Below are 17526 nucleotides of genomic sequence, written 5' to 3'. Positions count from 1 at the left end.
TTAAGGATGTTATCCCAAATTTTAAACAGATCTAAATATCTGGTAGACCTCCCCATTCGGAAAAAGTGGTGAATGACTATTAAAAGCTTTTCATAGGCCACAAAAGTTTTGGATCCAGCTAATCCTTGTATTTTTCTCCATCCAGTTATGGTTGAAATTATCAACGGGTTAGATAGAAAATAAACATTACTGATTTACCTAAGTGGGCCTTGGAAAGTTTTTAACGGTGAGCATTCAATCGTCACTGTTTCTTGTAGTTTGGTCCACCTGATATTTAGATAGCCTTGATTTTTGGGATGCTCACTAAAATGGGCTGTAAAAATGGATGGACAGGATGTATATACAACATATCACCAAGTTGGGCCTTACAGTACTGATAGCACCCGCTAACTGTTGCCCTGTGTAACACCTAATCCGCACCGGTTCATTCAGGACGCGGTTGGCTGGGAACTCCGTTACCGGGCAGGTGGTTAGTAGTCGCTGCTCTTTGTGCATGTATGTGTCTTCTTTTTTTTCGGATTATTTTAGGACTTTGATCCAAAAATGGAGAGGATCTAAATCTTATGTCGATCACACCACGGGAAACTGTAGCGATTGAATGTTCACAGCTGAAAACCTCTTAAGCCCTGCTATAATGTTTATTTGATATCTAACCTGATGATTAAGTCTCATAGTCGAGGAAAAAACAAATATGCATTATCCAAAGCTTTTGTAGCCTTTGGGAGTTTTTAATGGTGAGTGTTCAATCAATAATATTTGTTCTCATTTCATCTATATGAGATTGGGTTCTGTTGGGAATTTTTGCTGTAAAATCATACAGATCTAGATCTAGGATAGTAATCCAATAACGTCAAACAAGCACAAGAGAACGCAAAGATTTAACGTGAAAAACCCTTGTGGGAAAAAACCACGACACAAAGCGACAGAAATCCACTATGAAATAAAAATTAGAAAGAGAGAAGACTTACCCGATTTGAACAACCTCGAATTTCACCCTTGCTACACCCTTTGATAACCCTATAACCCTTTTAGAAACCCTTAGAAAACCTTTATGAAGCCTTAGAATCTATTAGAATAGCACTAGTGTAACGCCCTGGAAATTGAGGGTCGAGCATACACTCAACTTTCGAGTTCCCGGGGTCACTTATAACCGGTTTTCTTAAATCAGGTTTTAATGCGCAACCTGGAATTTCCTGAAATATAAAGCACAACCACATAAGTCTACTAAAATAAAAGAGACTAAGTATATACGAGTCCAAAAGAATGTAAACGGGTCACACAAAGTGTTGCCCAATAAAATCACAAAAGGATAGCATGTCCAAAAAGAATGACGCATTATCCACTACTCAGCGATCCAACATCCCATCTACTGATCCGATGAAGTCTCGCTCATCAACTGGAAGTAGGAGAACTCGTCCTCCTCCTCGAAGCTCGCATCACCAGGCTCCACGTAATCTGCATCACCTGTATCTATGGGCAAGTCTGGTTGGTGTTTTAAAACACCGTCCCAGAATGGGAGTGAGTGATCAACTCGGTGGGTGCTATTAGCCTTAAGTTGTAACAAGCATCAGTTGTATTATGAATTTAATGAAAATCAATCATTCACAAATACCTAACTAATCTTATTAATGCACATGCATGGTGGATGATATGATATATGCCCTCGTCACAACGCTCTCTCGAGTGACTCCGTCTAACGATCGCGTATGTCAACACTCCCTCAGAGCGACCTCGACTGCCGAGTCGCCAACCTAGCTAGTGCAATGCAATGATAATGTTAACCGAGTTCTTAGTTAAGTCAATTCATCCAGCAGATTGGAAAATCTGATACACCTCGCATATCAATGCCCTCAATTGGTTGCGATTCCAAGGCCCCTCAATGCGCGAGGCCAGGGCACTGCGATCCGTGATCCTGTCGGGTTCCCCATCCCCGACTTCAAGCCAATGGGGAGTGCTGAGAACTGGGATCGCTCGCGGTCATTACGGGGAGGTTCGTCACCTCAGCGTAAGCCGACAGCTCAGACACAATGTCTCATTCCACCATGCCCGGCTCATGAGGCAGTGGATCGACTTCAAGTAGTTATTGATGGGCTACAACAGTTGTAAGTTATTCCAAGTTCCATATATATGTGAGCAACCAGGGTTAACAATCAAGATTGGTCAGTAAATAGATTAGACCGCACGAGTCAGGCGGGCACGTGACGAACGACATCAGGTGCAAGAGACCCACGTAGTCGAACTACTGCCGCCCATACGCACCCAACCAGACTCACGGGTTTAGCCTCAATGTAGCCCTACCAATGGGACTACCATCTCTCCTCATGTTCCCAACCAACCTAAGGGTTTGATGATGATTCATAGCATGCCAACCATCAAGATTATCAATTAACATAATAGTATCATGTTTGCATACATCTCAACATACAATCCAAACACTTCTACAAGCAAGCTACATTATCATGAACAAGGTGCATGTGAACTGTGTGGGTTTGTGAGGAAGTTATGCACTTTCTACATCTTAAGGAATCAAATGCACAAGAGTAATAAATTCTACATACTATGAAACAACACATATAGGGAAAAAGAATCAAACAAACATGAGCATGCAATCATCCATATACTAAATCATGTGAGAGGCAAGATCAAAATCAAATGAGAACTAAACATGCAAATCCATACAATTCCAACAAACATACAATCCCTAGGTCCTCTCTAGATTCTCCAATATAACATCCCAAACAAACAAAATCATTAGACTCATGGTATAATTGGTGCTATGACACCTAAGGATAATAGTCCCCACCAATGGATCCTAAGGATTCTTGGAAAACGACCTAGGATTGCCAACTTACGGGTGGATTCGTAAAGACCCTAAGTCAAAGGAACTTTGCATGTTAGGATTACATGTAACATCTGGCTCAACACAAAGGATCTCAAGAAGATGGGTGCTTACCTCCCCAATTGGTTGGAATTCGAATTTAGAGCGGTGGATGTGAGATCTCTAGAGGAAGAAGGAGTTGCAAGGATCGACTTCTCTTAGGCCCCACCTTGCCTATGGTCCACCTTCTCTCCTTTCTTCACTCACCCTTCCTCTCTTTACTCTCCTCCTTCTCTTCTCCCATTTCTCTCTTCTCTCTCTTCTAGGGCAAATCGTATGGGGAGAGGGGGTGCCCAAATGAGGCCCTTTTATAATGCCAGATTTGGTGGAAATGGCCCCAAGTATTGGGTTTTTACTATACTAGACCTATGAGAGAGTCTTTCTAGGCTTTAGGGCCCACTATGGGGTGTACATATTGATATACACCGTAGGATAGTTAGCCTTAATAATGATCTACGTATGGACATGATCGGCCCGTCATTTGGATGCGCCGATCGACATATATAATTAGAAGTCTATTCAATGGTCATCGAGGGTCGATCGAGGCCGCGGCTATACGGATATGAGCAGAGAAATATCCTTACTTCACATGTGAAGTTTGGTCGCAAACCGACGGTCCAAAATCTTTAACTTTGCGTAAGAGTAGATGACCTAATTCACTTAAGTTTCAACTTCTTCCTTTGTATTTGCACTTCTCATACACTCATCTTTTGGCTCAAGTTGAGCAGTTCTGGACAGTACTCAGGTCCTACTCCTGTGATGGACGTCAAGCCCAATAAGACGGACATTATTCTATAGTTTTGTAACTAGTGGCCCACCAACGAGCGGTCTAGAGCTTGTTTGGAGAATCGGGGCATTTTTAGAATGAATTAGGTATTGAGATTTTTCGTGGGCACTAATTAAGGTTTAGATTAACTATGTTCATAGAGTGACCTATTTATAACTAGTGAAAGTGGAGATTTGGTCATGATTACTCTAAACCGTCGGTTTTAGGCTAAAAGAGTAACAGGGTTCATTTGGTCTATTAGCTAAGATCCAGGCCTTATTTGACTCGGCTTCAGTTAGATCTTCAATTTATTTATGATTGTCTTAATTAGTTAGCGATGGGTCAGTTAGATTTTTGACCCTATATGAGTAAATCATGGGGCTAAATTTGATGTTCAAATGATCGGGCGAATTCGTTGGTTTCTTATGGTTGATTAATCGGGCTTGTGTGGTTTTTTACTGGTTCCATATGCGTATTGATTAACATTGATCAGTAGCGGTCAGTCAATGATAATATAAGTTAATTACTAAAAAAATTTTAAGGATTTTTGGAAATCCAAAACAATGAAAATCCAAGACGTTACAACTAGGGACCCCTATTTATAGTTTAGGAAACTCTACTCATGCACTTCCTTTGGAAAAGTCAGGAAACCGATTCAAATTTATGCAGTCCGCATGCTGACTGTGTAACCTTCGATTAGTCGAGCCAAGGCTTCGACTTGTCGAAGGACCCCCTCGACTGGTCGAGCGTCCCAAAAACCCAAAATACATGCTTGCTGGACTTCGAGTTAAGCGGGCCTTGACTGGTCGAATGGACCCTCGAACAGTTGAGCAGCGCGTTGATGATTTAAGACATCCATTTGACAATAATCTTCACCGTGTCTTCAATCTTCAACCGTGTAGCTTGTTAACCTCTCCTCTTATCTTTGTATCGTATCGTAGCTTCAATCAACGCTTCTCGAGCACACTCCATCATTCTTTTATGTCATCGCTAAGCCTAAAGAAGTTGCACAGAACTTAAACTTCTATTTAGGAACGACCTTGGTGAGCATGTCTGTTGGATTCATGCTGGTGTGAATCTTCTCCAGTGTTATGCCTCCTTCCTCAAGCACCTGTCAGATAAAGGGGTGACGAACATCAATGTGTTTAGTGTGTAAGTGATAAACAGAATTTTTAGCCAAATTGATAGCGCTCTCGCTATCATAGTTAACCGGCACAGCCTCCCGCTGAAGTCCCAACTGATTTATCATGCCTCTGAGTCAAACACCTTTTTTAAACATTTCCGTCACTGCCATATATTCTGCTTCGATCGTGGAAAGAGCCACCACGGACTGAAGCTTCGACATCCAACTGATTGCTCTACCCGCTAGTATAAACAGGTATCCTGAAGTAGACTTTTTTGAATCCACACTGCATGCGTAGTCGGAATCTACATACCCTACCAACTTTGTCCATGTTTTCTTAAAAGTTAAGACGCAGTCTTTCGTACCGTGAATGTATCGAAGTAGTCATTTCACCGCTTCCTAATGTTATCTGCCAGGGTTTGACATGTATCTGCTCACAACACCAACTATCCATGAAATAACTGGTCTCATACAGACTAGGACATATATTAAACTGCCAACTGCATTCGAATAAGGCGCAAGAGACATAATCTGTTTTTCCTCATTTGATTTAGGATATTGTTCTTATGAAAGTTTGAAGTGGGTCGCGTAGGGAATGCTCACTGGTTTTGCTTAGTCCATCCCATACTTGATCAATACCTTTTCAAGGTAGCCTATGATAACCAAAGTCTGCTCTTCTTCCTATTTTTATGAATATCTATGCCGAGAACCCTTTTTGTAGCCCCCAAATCTTTTATTTCGAATGTCCCTGGATAATGAATCTTTTATAACTCAGTTTCTTGTAGTAGACACAGTGATCGTATTCACTGCGAGTAAATTTCTGACTTAATATGAAAGAATCAATTTTTTTATACCAATGTTAGGCGACCGTTTCAGGCCGTACAACAACCTCATTTAACCTGCAAACTTTTTTCTCTGCCCCTTTAACTTCGTAGTCTTCTGTTTGCTTCATGTAGATTTGCTCTTTCAATTCCCTGTGTAGGAATGTAGTCTTCACGTCCATCTGTTCCAGCTTGAGATCGTATTGGGCAACCAGTGCCAACACGAATCTGATAGATACCTGCTTAACCACTAGCGTGAATAATTCTGTGAAGTCGATTCCTTCTCTCTGAGTATAACCATTCGCTATCAACCTTGCTTTGTATCAATCTTGTTTCCTTTTGAATAACCACTTGCATCCAATCGCTTTTCAGCTCACTGGAAGCTCCACCAGCTCCCACGTGTGATTTTTGTGCAACGATTCTATCTTGTCATCTATAGTCGCCCTCAACTTTTCTGCATCAGGCTCATCAAGAACCTCCTGAATAGTAGACGGGTCCCCTTCATCTGTAACGAGGGCATATGTAATATTAGAGTTGTCCCTGTATCTTGCTGGTAACCTACGATCACGTGGTGGGTTCCTTCTCATAGGTGGCTGCTCCACCTAATATAATACCTCTGTATGTGCATATGTCTCTGCCTGAGTATCATCTGTATCAATCTGGACGTTTACGATCAACCTTTTTGGTTCCTCTTACTCCTCTTGATTATTCTTGCGGAATAAAGCGCTTTCATTATGTAAGACCCGTATCCTAGCTCGTACCATTCCGTATGCCTTTGCAGTCCTCCCAATCGAATTTCGGCAACTCGCGATCTATGAACGGCGTCTGCGCGCGATCCTGAGACAGGATCTTATCGGTCTGAGTCGGCTCGACCCGAGACTTATATTATTGCAACAGCGCCGTCGCCACGGTTCTGATGTCGCGTATTACGTGTCGACTCGGTACCTAGGCTAAGAGATGTTGGCCCGCGTTCAGCTCGAGGAAAAACACCGCGCGTTGCAATCCCTAGAAAAATCCATCACATCAATCACTTCAATTGTCAAAGTACACTCATTAATCTATCTCATCCCTAAGTACAAAGCAACCCTTAAAAGTCAACTCTATCCCTTACCCAAGTACACCCTTACATCCCTCTCTCCCATCACTCCTCTCCCATCACCCCTCTCTCCCTCTCATTTCCTCTCTCCATTTTTTCAAACAACACCCCATGGAGCACCCAACGTCCATGGCTCCATGAGAGGAGCTAGTGTGGCCCACCTTTCTAACTCTCATCTCCACCCTCCGAAATCAATCTCGACCATTGAATCGCACCCTTTGGATCTCTAGGATGCGTTGATGGAGGAAGAAAGTCCAAGAAGAAGGCCGATTGGTGGGTACTTCTCTCTCTCTCCTTCTCATTTTTTTTTCTTGTGTGATGTGTGGCCCACCATGAATCATATTGCATGTGGGACCCATCGGATGAATGTGTTGAATCTACGCCATCCACCCCATTAGCGGCCCGGATGGAAGAAAAACATAAATATTTGGTGGTCCAGACAGGTGAGCCATGTGCATGTGGGACCCACCATGATGTCCCTATTAATCCATGTCGTCCAGCGTCTCTGGACGCTGGAAGTGAGTGGGAATGGGGTGCGTCTAACATGGAGTGTGTGTATTGACATGGCTGTGTACTGACGGCTAACAAAAATATATATATTTAGTTTTCTTTTTGGGTGGGCCACTCATACAGGCCCCACCTTGATGTTTTTATATAATCCAGGCCATCCATCCTCTTCCTCAGATCATTTTAGGCATTGAACAGAAAAAATGAGGTTGATCTGGTTTCCTGGCGGGCCATAGTATAGGAAACAGTGTTCCTACCTTCGATTTACTCCCTAGTGCTCCTGTATATCAAAAATAGCTCAATATTGGACTCTATGGGTTTGTATCGAGCCACAGGGACCATTGGCTGGAGTGGATCTTGCTGATGCGGGCCCCATATACCAAAAACTGGAGAAAAACATAAAATAAAAAAACATAGACAGCAGCAGCTGTTGCTATCAGAAGCACGCGCAAGCATTGCCTGCGGCGCTTGCAGATGAGGCAGGCCTCACGACCCCAGCCGTGGGCCCCACCTTGATGCGTTTCGGCCATCAACACCATGCATTTGATGGGTCCCCTCATACCACGTTTCCACCCCAAAAATCAGCCTTATACGGAACTCAGGTGGGCCACACCATTTAAAATCATGTGAAGACATGCCAAAACATATAAAATCACTTGGTGGGGCCTACATGAGTTTTGGATGTTGTCGAAATTTGGTTTGGATCGTCAGTCCAGTGGGACACACATAATGGGTGGGCTGGATCTATGGACCACATCACTGTGGGCCCCCTAACTGTGACCCTATGAACAGTTTAGGTGGCAAATGAACATTCTAGTGGACGCCCCTGGTCCACGCGACCGGACCAGGTCTGGACGTAAATAAACATTATGGTGGGCCCTACCCCCCTGGTCCACGTGACCGGCCTGGTCCACGTGACTTTAGGAACAGTTGGATGGCAAATAAACAGTGCAGTGTGTCCCAGTCCAGTGGGCCCTCCTCTAGCCCACGTGACCTTATAAACAGGTTGTATGGCAAGTAAACATTACAGTGGGCCCCTGGCCCATGTGACTTTATCAACAGATTGGATGCAAGTAAATATTGTAGTGGGTCCCATGATCATGTGACCCTATTAACAGGTTGGACGGCATTTAAACATTATGGTGGGCCCCACGTGGAACCCACCAGTGATGTATGTGTTTTACTTACACCGTCCACATCTGCACGGTGGGACCACCCCACGTGTGGGGCTGATGTGTGTGCGTGTGTGTGTGTGTATATATATTATATAGATTTTATATTATATTATAGTATATGTATATGATTGTGGGCCTTCATGGGACCCACCATAATGCATGTGTTGCATCCAAGCTGTCTATCCATCTTGAAAGCTCATTTCATGGCGTGAGCTAAATAATGAGTCAGATCCATAGCTCATGTGGACCCCGCCCTTGATGCATGTGTTGCATCCAAACCGTCCAACCATTTGGCAAGCTTGTCTTAACAGGCTTGAGAAAAATAAATAAAAATAAATAAATAAGTCAGATCTAAAGTTTAAGTGGACCCCACCATTCAAGGTAGGGGACAATGACTTCCACCATTCAAAATTTCTAAGGGGCCATGGGAGTTTCCTATTAAGCTGATATTTATTCCACTTCATCTATCATTACGTTAATTTATGAACATGTTGGATGGGAAACATATGTTATGGTGGACATTAGGAACTTACATGGTGGAAATCATTATCACCACTTTTATTTGGTGTGGCCCATTTGATGTACGTATGACCATGTGAGGGGGCCCATCTTGATTTATTGTGACCCGTCCAGTGGGGCCCACCTTAATGTATAGGAGGCCCATGTTATGAGGCCCACTTTGAAGTATTTTGTAACCATTTGTTGGGCCCACTTTGATATATTTTGTGGTCCATTCGAGGTGCCCATCTTAATGCATGCACTCCTTATTCACATCGTCCAGCAACTACTGGACGGTGGGGCCCTCCTTACTATATGATATTATGTGTTGAATAAGCATACCGTCTATATGCAGTGTGGGCCAGCATGATGTATTTATTTATCCTCATCACCCAATCTTTGGCCGTGGGATGTGGAACTCGTGTGACATATGTATTTCGTTCCATGCAATCCATCTGTGCGAGGCCCACCTTGATGCATCCGTTGTACACATGGATCCCAAATGATATATATGTTTTTATATCCATACTGTCCAACTATTTGGATGTGATGCATCATGATATATTTTTATCCACGCCATCCAGGGCAGGCACCCCATTATAATATATATCAGGGCCCATGGGTTAAGGCCCATTGAGATGTATTCAAAGCCCATTTGGTAAGACCTATTGTAATGTATTTGGAACCCATGAGTAGAGCCCACCTCATATGTTCCACCCTAACCGTCCAGGTCATATAGGGCCAGCCTCGATGTATGTTTTATTCACATCGTCCGTGGGATGTGTGATCTACTAGATGTATGCATTCTATATCCACACTAACCATCTGGTGGGGCTCATCTGCTGCATGTGCCGGGTCTACCTATTGTGCATTTGTGCGGCCCGTTGATGTAACCCACTTGATGTGCATGAGCCCCATTAGTGCGGCTCATTGATGCAGCCCACTTGTTGGATTGACGCCCATTGATGCGGCCCAATGATGCGACCCACCGTGATATACATATTAGGCTAATGGTGCGGACCAATGTATCGACCCACCGTGATGTGTAACCCACGTGCTGCATGTGTAAGGCCCACCTGTGATGACTATTTGAGACCACCTGTTGGATATTTGGGCCCACCTTATGTTTGACTCTACATGGGCCACTACTTGGGAGCAATGTTGGTTAAATGTCCACCTTGATGGGCGATGATGGTTGAATGTCCATATTGTGACCTTCCCATAGGCCATGTTCGACCAATCAACGAGGCTGATCATTGATCGATTCTGATTGACGTGATTGATTTACCGATTATGATTATCGACTACCGATTATGATTGTTGTGGTTGATTGACTGATTATCGATCAAGGCCAATCATCGTGGCCGATTGTGATGTATATTCTGCTCGTGGGTTGAGGCCACTATGATGTATAAAGGCCCATGGGCGTGGCTCATTGTGAGGTATATGTGGCCCATGTGATGCGTATTACCCCCATGTGACGCGGTCCATTATGATTGTACGAAGCCCATTGTGGTGTGTTTGAGGGCTAGGCTATGGAGCCATTGTGATGTATGTTAGGCCCATGTGAAAGGCCCATCGTGATGTGTATTAAGCTCTTGAGTGAGGCCCATGGTGTTGTATATTTGTCCCTTGTGTGAGGTCATGGGTCCACTGTATGTTAGGATCTATATGGGTCATTCCTTGGGGGCAATGTCGGTTAAATGTCCACATTATCGAGGTCGATTGTCGATGCCAGTTATCGATATCGATTATGAGTATGTGACATCATAGCATCATGATACATGCCCATACGCATCATCTGCATGTTTGTTATGAGATGTAGTTGATCATTGCATATGTCATTGAGCATGTTGTTATGAGACTCCCTGATAGGCAGAGGTTATCTCACTTGAGCATGTAGTATGCACAGGATTGATGCATGACTGGATTGTATGACTCATGCATCTCGCATTATGATTACTGTGCGCCCTAGCGACACCAGGGCCGTAACCTCCACAGGCGTATCGTGGATGGCCAAATGGGACACCGAAAATGTTTGGTTCTAGCATACGGGCGCCATAGATGTCCCTGGGTGAAAATTCTTAAACCTCCGTGGCCAGGAGATGCCCCAACGTCGAGACCGAGTGTATATATGAGCGCATGAGGGTCGTATACCAGTAGGCCGCGTCTCCCATTGTGTCGTGGTCGGTTGGGAGGGGGTGTGACCTTACCCGTCTGAGTGAGGGGGCAATATCTAGGTTGAGTTTGACCAGCTTGAGGAATGGGTCCGCTATCGACGAGTCGGGCCCAATATTGGTAGGCGGATAGTGAGGTCTCATCCACTTACCCAGTTGTGTGCTCGGATAGGGGCAGCAAGCTGACATAGTGTAATAGACCTCAGTGATGATCCCAGAGAGGAACTGTACTGATATATGAATTTAGTGAGCAGGAGTTGCGTACTCATTCATGCATTCATTCATTCACTATCCACTCGGGTTGGTGGTGCGTAACTATTTGTTACGTGTGCCCTCGCAATGGCCAGGATTTCGGTTGGGGTGTGCAACTAACCTGAGATCAGGAGTTTACCACATTGAGTTTGACTATCCAAATTTAGGTATGTGACTGGTTTAGATAGAAGTCCCTTGTGATGGACCCCATAGCCCGCGATACTACGTACTATCATCCTGACTTCACACTCTAGTATGGTCATTTCATTCGCACCGCATATTGCATAACATTCGCGGCATACGATATTTTGGGTTATTGTGTCCCTGCATTTATATAGTCTAGGTACGGCTGATGCTATTTGTGTTACTCCTCAGGAATGTATATTGTATTGCATCCTCTGCATCTGATATTTGGCTATCTATGATTCCTCATTTGTATAGTTGTTCTACATTGCATATTCTGACATTGATTGACTCATGGACTTGTCCGTATTTTCGCTTACTCTGTTATCGTATGATTTATGATCTTGTCAATATTCTGTTTACTATGATAATTCATGCTCTTGTCAGTATTTCTGCTTATTTCGACATTATACAATTTATGGATTATCAGTACTTTCGATATTGTGTGATTTATGACATTGTATCCTCAGCATCTAATATTTGGCTCACTTTAACTCCTCATTTCCATAGTTGATTTGTGTTGTGTACCCTAATATTGTATAATCCATGAACTTGTCAGTACTTCCGCTTAACTTGATTACTCTGATATGAAATACTTGGCACTTACCTTGTGCACACACTTACATCACCCTCTAAGCTTTCTATAAGCTTATGCACGATAGATGCGTGCAAGTGATATTAGGTTACAGCAATGTTGAGCTTGGAGCGTGCATCGGTCTTCTGGGGTTTAGTTTTTATTTATGCATTTCCTTCCAGCATTGTATTTAACTGATTATATTAGTGGATATGTGATGATGATGTTGCCTTTGTGAATTGGGTAATCTTATGGTTATGCTTATTGCGAGTTAAACAAAAAAAATCCTCCTTATAGGATCCCAGGATCGGAATCTGGCATATGGACGCTGGGAGCCGAGAATGGAGTCCTACAGAGGCTGCCGGCACCGGATTCGGCAATCGGGATTCCTGTGAATCCGATTATCGGGTTTGGGGTGTGACACATCAAATCTGACATCACGGCTAGTAATAACCTTGCGTGTAATCTTGTCGAATAACTTGTAACCTTTCACACCAATGACATAGCCAACAAAGATGTATTTTTTGGCTCTATGGTATAGCTTATTTCTCTCAACTGACGGTACATGAGAGTAAGTCTCGCAACCAAATATGCGCGGATCTGAGTAGTCGATTTTCTGACTACTCCATACTTCCTCTGGAATTTTACATTCAATTGTCGTTGAAGGATACTGGTTCACCAAATAACAAGCCGTATTAACGGCCTCTGTTCATAAGTCCTTGCCCAATGCGGTGTTACTTAACATGCATCTGGCTCTCTCTAGGAGAGTTTAATTCATTCGCTCGACCACACCATTTTGCTCGGGCGTGTGGCGCACTGTGTTGTGCTTGATAATCTATTCAGTCTTGCAATAATCATTAAACTCGAAGTAAATTCTCCACTATTGTCAGTCTTTAAAACCTATATTTTTCACCCTGACTGTTTTTCTACTATTGCCTTCCATTGTTTGAATATGGTGAAAACTTCGGATTTACGTTTCATTAAGTAAACTCAATCTTTCCCGGAGTAGTCATTAATGAATAAGACAAACCATTCAATCCCCACTGTTTTGTGTAGAGTGGTCCACCTAAATTAGGACAAAGGAGACCCTGGCTAGCGCAGGGGACCCTCCGATGCCAAAGTCAGGCCTGGACTCGGGGTCTTAAAGTATTGAAAAGTCTTTTGGAGGAATTTGTTTTCGTACCTCTCAAGGTGAGGGCCCCCCCTCTTTTATAGCTGCTGGGGCATTTAATCGTACGAGGATTCTCTTCCTGGTATTGTGCGCGAGATCTTCTCCTGGGATCACGGACTCTTCTCCTGGGATCACGGAAACAGGATCGTGCCCGTCTCATGCCTTCATCCGATCCGTGAGCTTCGGGATCGGGAATCTTATCCCAAGACATCCGGAGTGCGGCTTCATCTTGTGACGGTCGATCCGATAAAGAGGTCCGCCCGAAGCATGCCCGAGACACGGACGACCTACCCCGACCCGTCGTGGCAGACTCAACCTTTGCCTCGGTCTAGCGAATAACTCCTCGGATTTGACACATCCTTTGGTGGCCCGAGGCATTTAGTCCGAGTCTGCGGACTTGTATGTTTTGTCCCCAACAGTAAGCCCCCTTACTCCGAGTGTTTTCATATGACACTTAGGAGTAGCGAGTGCTGAGTCGGTTCATAACTTAGTCCGAGACGAGAAGTAGTCGTTAAGCGCATTCATTGAGACCTTTGATGGGGACGGTTCAACTTCTGACATCGTATGCGCCGTCAGCTATCAAATCGCAGGTCCCGCCAATGAGGATTGGACACGTAGTAAAGCTATTATTGTTGCTAGTCGGCGTGCTCCACGTGTCGAGTGGGGGAATCGATGCAGGCGTCGAATCATTTCCCCATTAATGTCTCCGCCGTAGGGCGACCTTATAAAACGTCAGGGGTCCCGCACTTCGAACTTTTACTGCTCTTGCCATTCTCGCTCTGCGTTTTCTCTGGGATTTGCGTAGCCTTTCATCTCCTTCCTTTCTTCTCTCTTTATCGTCGGCACTTCTTTCCGCCACTGTTCCTTTCTCTCCGGTGAGTTTCTCCTTCCTCTTTATTACATAATAATAATGGCGGATAGGAGTTCTCAAAGCCCCCAGGTGGGAGTTTCCGGAGACGAAGGCGAAGCGCAACGTTTTTGGAACGTTGCGGAATCGCCCTCTTTACTAACGGAGATAGCAGTGGATGCCAACGCTGCTTGTATGCCTGAGAGAGTCACCGACGATCAGGCGGAGCGCCCTGCTTCCGTCGTTCCTTCCCGTGGCGGGTCATCCTTATTAACCCGCCCGGGGAGGCCCAACTTACCAAGGGACATGGAGGAAGATGAAGAGGAAGAAGATGAAATTTTAATCGCCGGAGGAACCCCTGACCCAGTTCCTGCTGATGAATCGGCGCAGGCCGAGTCTGAAGGGGAAGAATCGGGGGAAGATTTAAGCGGTCCGGTTCCTTCAGTCTTGACTGAGGCGGACTTGGACAGAATTCGAGTCGGGTATCATATCCCCGAGTCGGTCATCACGTATCTTCCTCGCCCGAATGACCTGCCAGATCACCCTCCTGCTGGGGCAGTCGCAATTTACCAAGTATCGATGCAGTGCGGCTTGCGTCTGCCCCTTCAGACCATCGTCAGGGAGTTTTGTCTCGCATACAGATTGCCCCGGGACAGATAGTCCCGAATGGGTGGAGGAACTTACTCGGATGTGCGGTGTTGTGGGTTGAGATGGAACAGCCACCGCTTACAGTCGACGAATTTCTCCACCTGTATCAAGTGCGAGTAAATCCGAACTATCCCGGCTTCTACGTCTTCGCTCTGCTTGGCGAGGCGGAGGCGGTTCCCTGATAACCGACCCTCCCACTTCCAACAAACATTGGAAAGAGCGTTGGTTCTGGGCATGTGGTCGATGGGAGACGGACGAGTCCGGGTCTTGCGAGGCTCGTGTCCCTCGGACATTTCAGAGAGCAGGTGACTTGGGTCTTCTCTCCCTCGCCCTTTTTCATTTTTTTTTTGTTTTTGTCTGACGGACTTGTGTTTGGCAGATATTCCGAAGAAGAAGCCGAAGCTCGGCAGCACTGCCTCGGCTCGGATCAAAGAGTTGAAGTCGTTGGATCCGAGGGACAGGTCTTGGAAGGTGCTTCTACAGCCGGAGCGCCTTCACCTTGCAGGTCTGGACTCGGAAGTTACAGGTAATTAAGAACGAATCTTCTGAACTTTTCAAATTTCCGCCGACTTACTTCGCCTTGCTCTCCCCCTCCTTTTTTTTGTTTTTGCAGATCTGCCCGAAGCTCGTCCCAACCTAAGGATTGTCCCCGAACCGGAGATGACTGGAGCTCGTCCTGCCCTTAGACCAGTCACGAAGTTGAAGGCTCCTCCACGGTCAGTTCTTCTTTCAGAGCCTCGGCCACCGAAGAGGCAAAGGGTGCCGCGGAAGGAGAAAGAGCCAGCGAGCTCTTCTGCCCCTCCGGTCGTCGTGATTCCCGACCCGGACGAAAGGGCGGAAGAGACGGCGATTGCTGCTTCGGATCCTCAGGCGGATCCTGACTCGGCCCGCGTTGAGACGACGGTGCCGAGTCGGGAAGTAGAGACCGGGGCCGCGACCTCAAGGGGGGAGGAAGAGACGAGGACTGCGTCCTCCCGAGGGGAAGAGACGAACCAGGAGGGGCCGTCAATCCTGCAACAAGTGGTGTCGGGGATGGTTCCTTGGGCCTTGGCCCATGGGTGTGAAAGAGAGTTCGTGAAACTCTACAACGCCCCGTCATCGCAGACCGTCAGCCACGCTGCCCGGATGCTTTTTGAACTCGCTCCTTGCTTAATCAAGGCCAGCAAGGAGCTATCCTCAACTCATCGGCTGCAGGCTCTTCTGTCTGAGGCCGAGATCCGGTTCGGCGTCCTGACAGGCGAGGCGTCCCTTGCTCGGAAAGCCGAAGACGCGAGGGCAGAGGCGGCTTCTTCCAGAAGGGCCCTGGACGAAGCGAAGGCAGAGGTCGCTCAGGCACTGGTTCGACTCTCCAAAGCCGAAGAGGAGAATCAGCGAGTTCTGGCAGTCCATGCTTCGTGCGCGGATGACTTAGCTCGGGCTAAGCTTGAGGCGGCGGAGCGCATTCAGCAGGCCGAGGAGAAGACTCGGGAGGCCGAGACGGCTAGGGACCAGGCCGTCCAAGCATTCCTTGAGTCGGCCGAGTTTGAGGACGAGAGGGATCGCCTGTTCCAGAGCGGATACCTGGAATGCGTCAAGGATATAAAGAAGTCTTTTCCTGACCTTGACCTTTCAGAAATCGAAGGCGGGGCAGCCTCAGAATCCGAGAATCCGGACGCCGCCGCTGAAGACACAACTGCCGGGGACGGGGCCGACGCATGAAGACTTTGGTTTTTTTTTTTTTATATGTAAATATTTTTTTTGCTCCGATGTATTCGGTTGCTTTTGTACTTACACGTATTCGGACGAATGAAAAAGCATGTCTTTAAACATCAAATAGTAAGCTAAGGATAGTAGACCTTGAGGTGTTCAGCGTTCCATGGATGAGGCAATGACTGTCCATTCAGGTCTTCCAGCCGATATGTTCCTGGTCTAATGGTGCCCGAGACGATATAGGGTCCTTCCCAATTGGGTCCCAGTGTACCCGACCCAAACTCCTTAGTGTTGGAAAACACTTTCCGAAGAACCATATCTCACCATCTGAATCTTCTAATCTAAACTCGGGTATTGTAGAAACGAGACACATGACGATGACGAGCCTCCGTGCGCAGCCTCGCCCTTTCCCTTTGTTCGTCCAGAAGGTCGAGTCCGAGTGCAAGGAGTTCTTCATTCTCTTCTGCATTGAATAAGGTGATTCGAGCCGAAGGTAATCCGATTTCGACGGGAGTGACTGCTTCCGAGCCGTAAGCGAGTGAAAACGGGGTTTCTCCTGTGGCCGTTCGGGTTGTAGTTCGGTAAGCCCAAAGAATTTTCGGGAGCTCTTCGGCCCATGCTCCTTTGGCCCGGCCAAGCTTGGTCCGAAGATGTTGCTTGATAATCTTGTTAACTGCCTCGACTTGTCCGTTGGTTTGAGGGTGATGCGGTGATGAATAAATATTCCTGATCCAGAGGTTCTTGCACATCTCACGAAAGCTCCTATTATCAAATTGCCTTCCATTGTCTGTGACAATGGTACGGGGTACTCCGAATCGGCAGATAATGTTTTTCCATACAAACTCGGTGATCTTCTGCTCGGTTATTCTGGCCAATGGTTCTGCCTCGGCCCACTTCGTAAAATAGTCCACTGCTACCACAGCAAACTTGGTCTGCCCTTTTCCCATAGGGAGCGGTCCTATGAGGTCGATGCCCCATTGTGCGAAAGGCCAGGGACCAGTCATCGGCGTCAGTGCCTCGGGTGCTTGCCTCGGAATTGCCGCAAACCGTTGGCATCTGTCGCATTTTTGAACGAGCTCACGAGCGTCGTGTTGGATAGTGGGCCAGTAGTATCCTTGTCG

This window comes from Magnolia sinica, chromosome 4 (assembly GCF_029962835.1).
Source record: "Magnolia sinica isolate HGM2019 chromosome 4, MsV1, whole genome shotgun sequence".
In the NCBI taxonomy this organism is placed as follows: domain Eukaryota; kingdom Viridiplantae; phylum Streptophyta; class Magnoliopsida; order Magnoliales; family Magnoliaceae; genus Magnolia; species Magnolia sinica.
Note: the sequence above shows the minus strand (reverse complement) of the source record.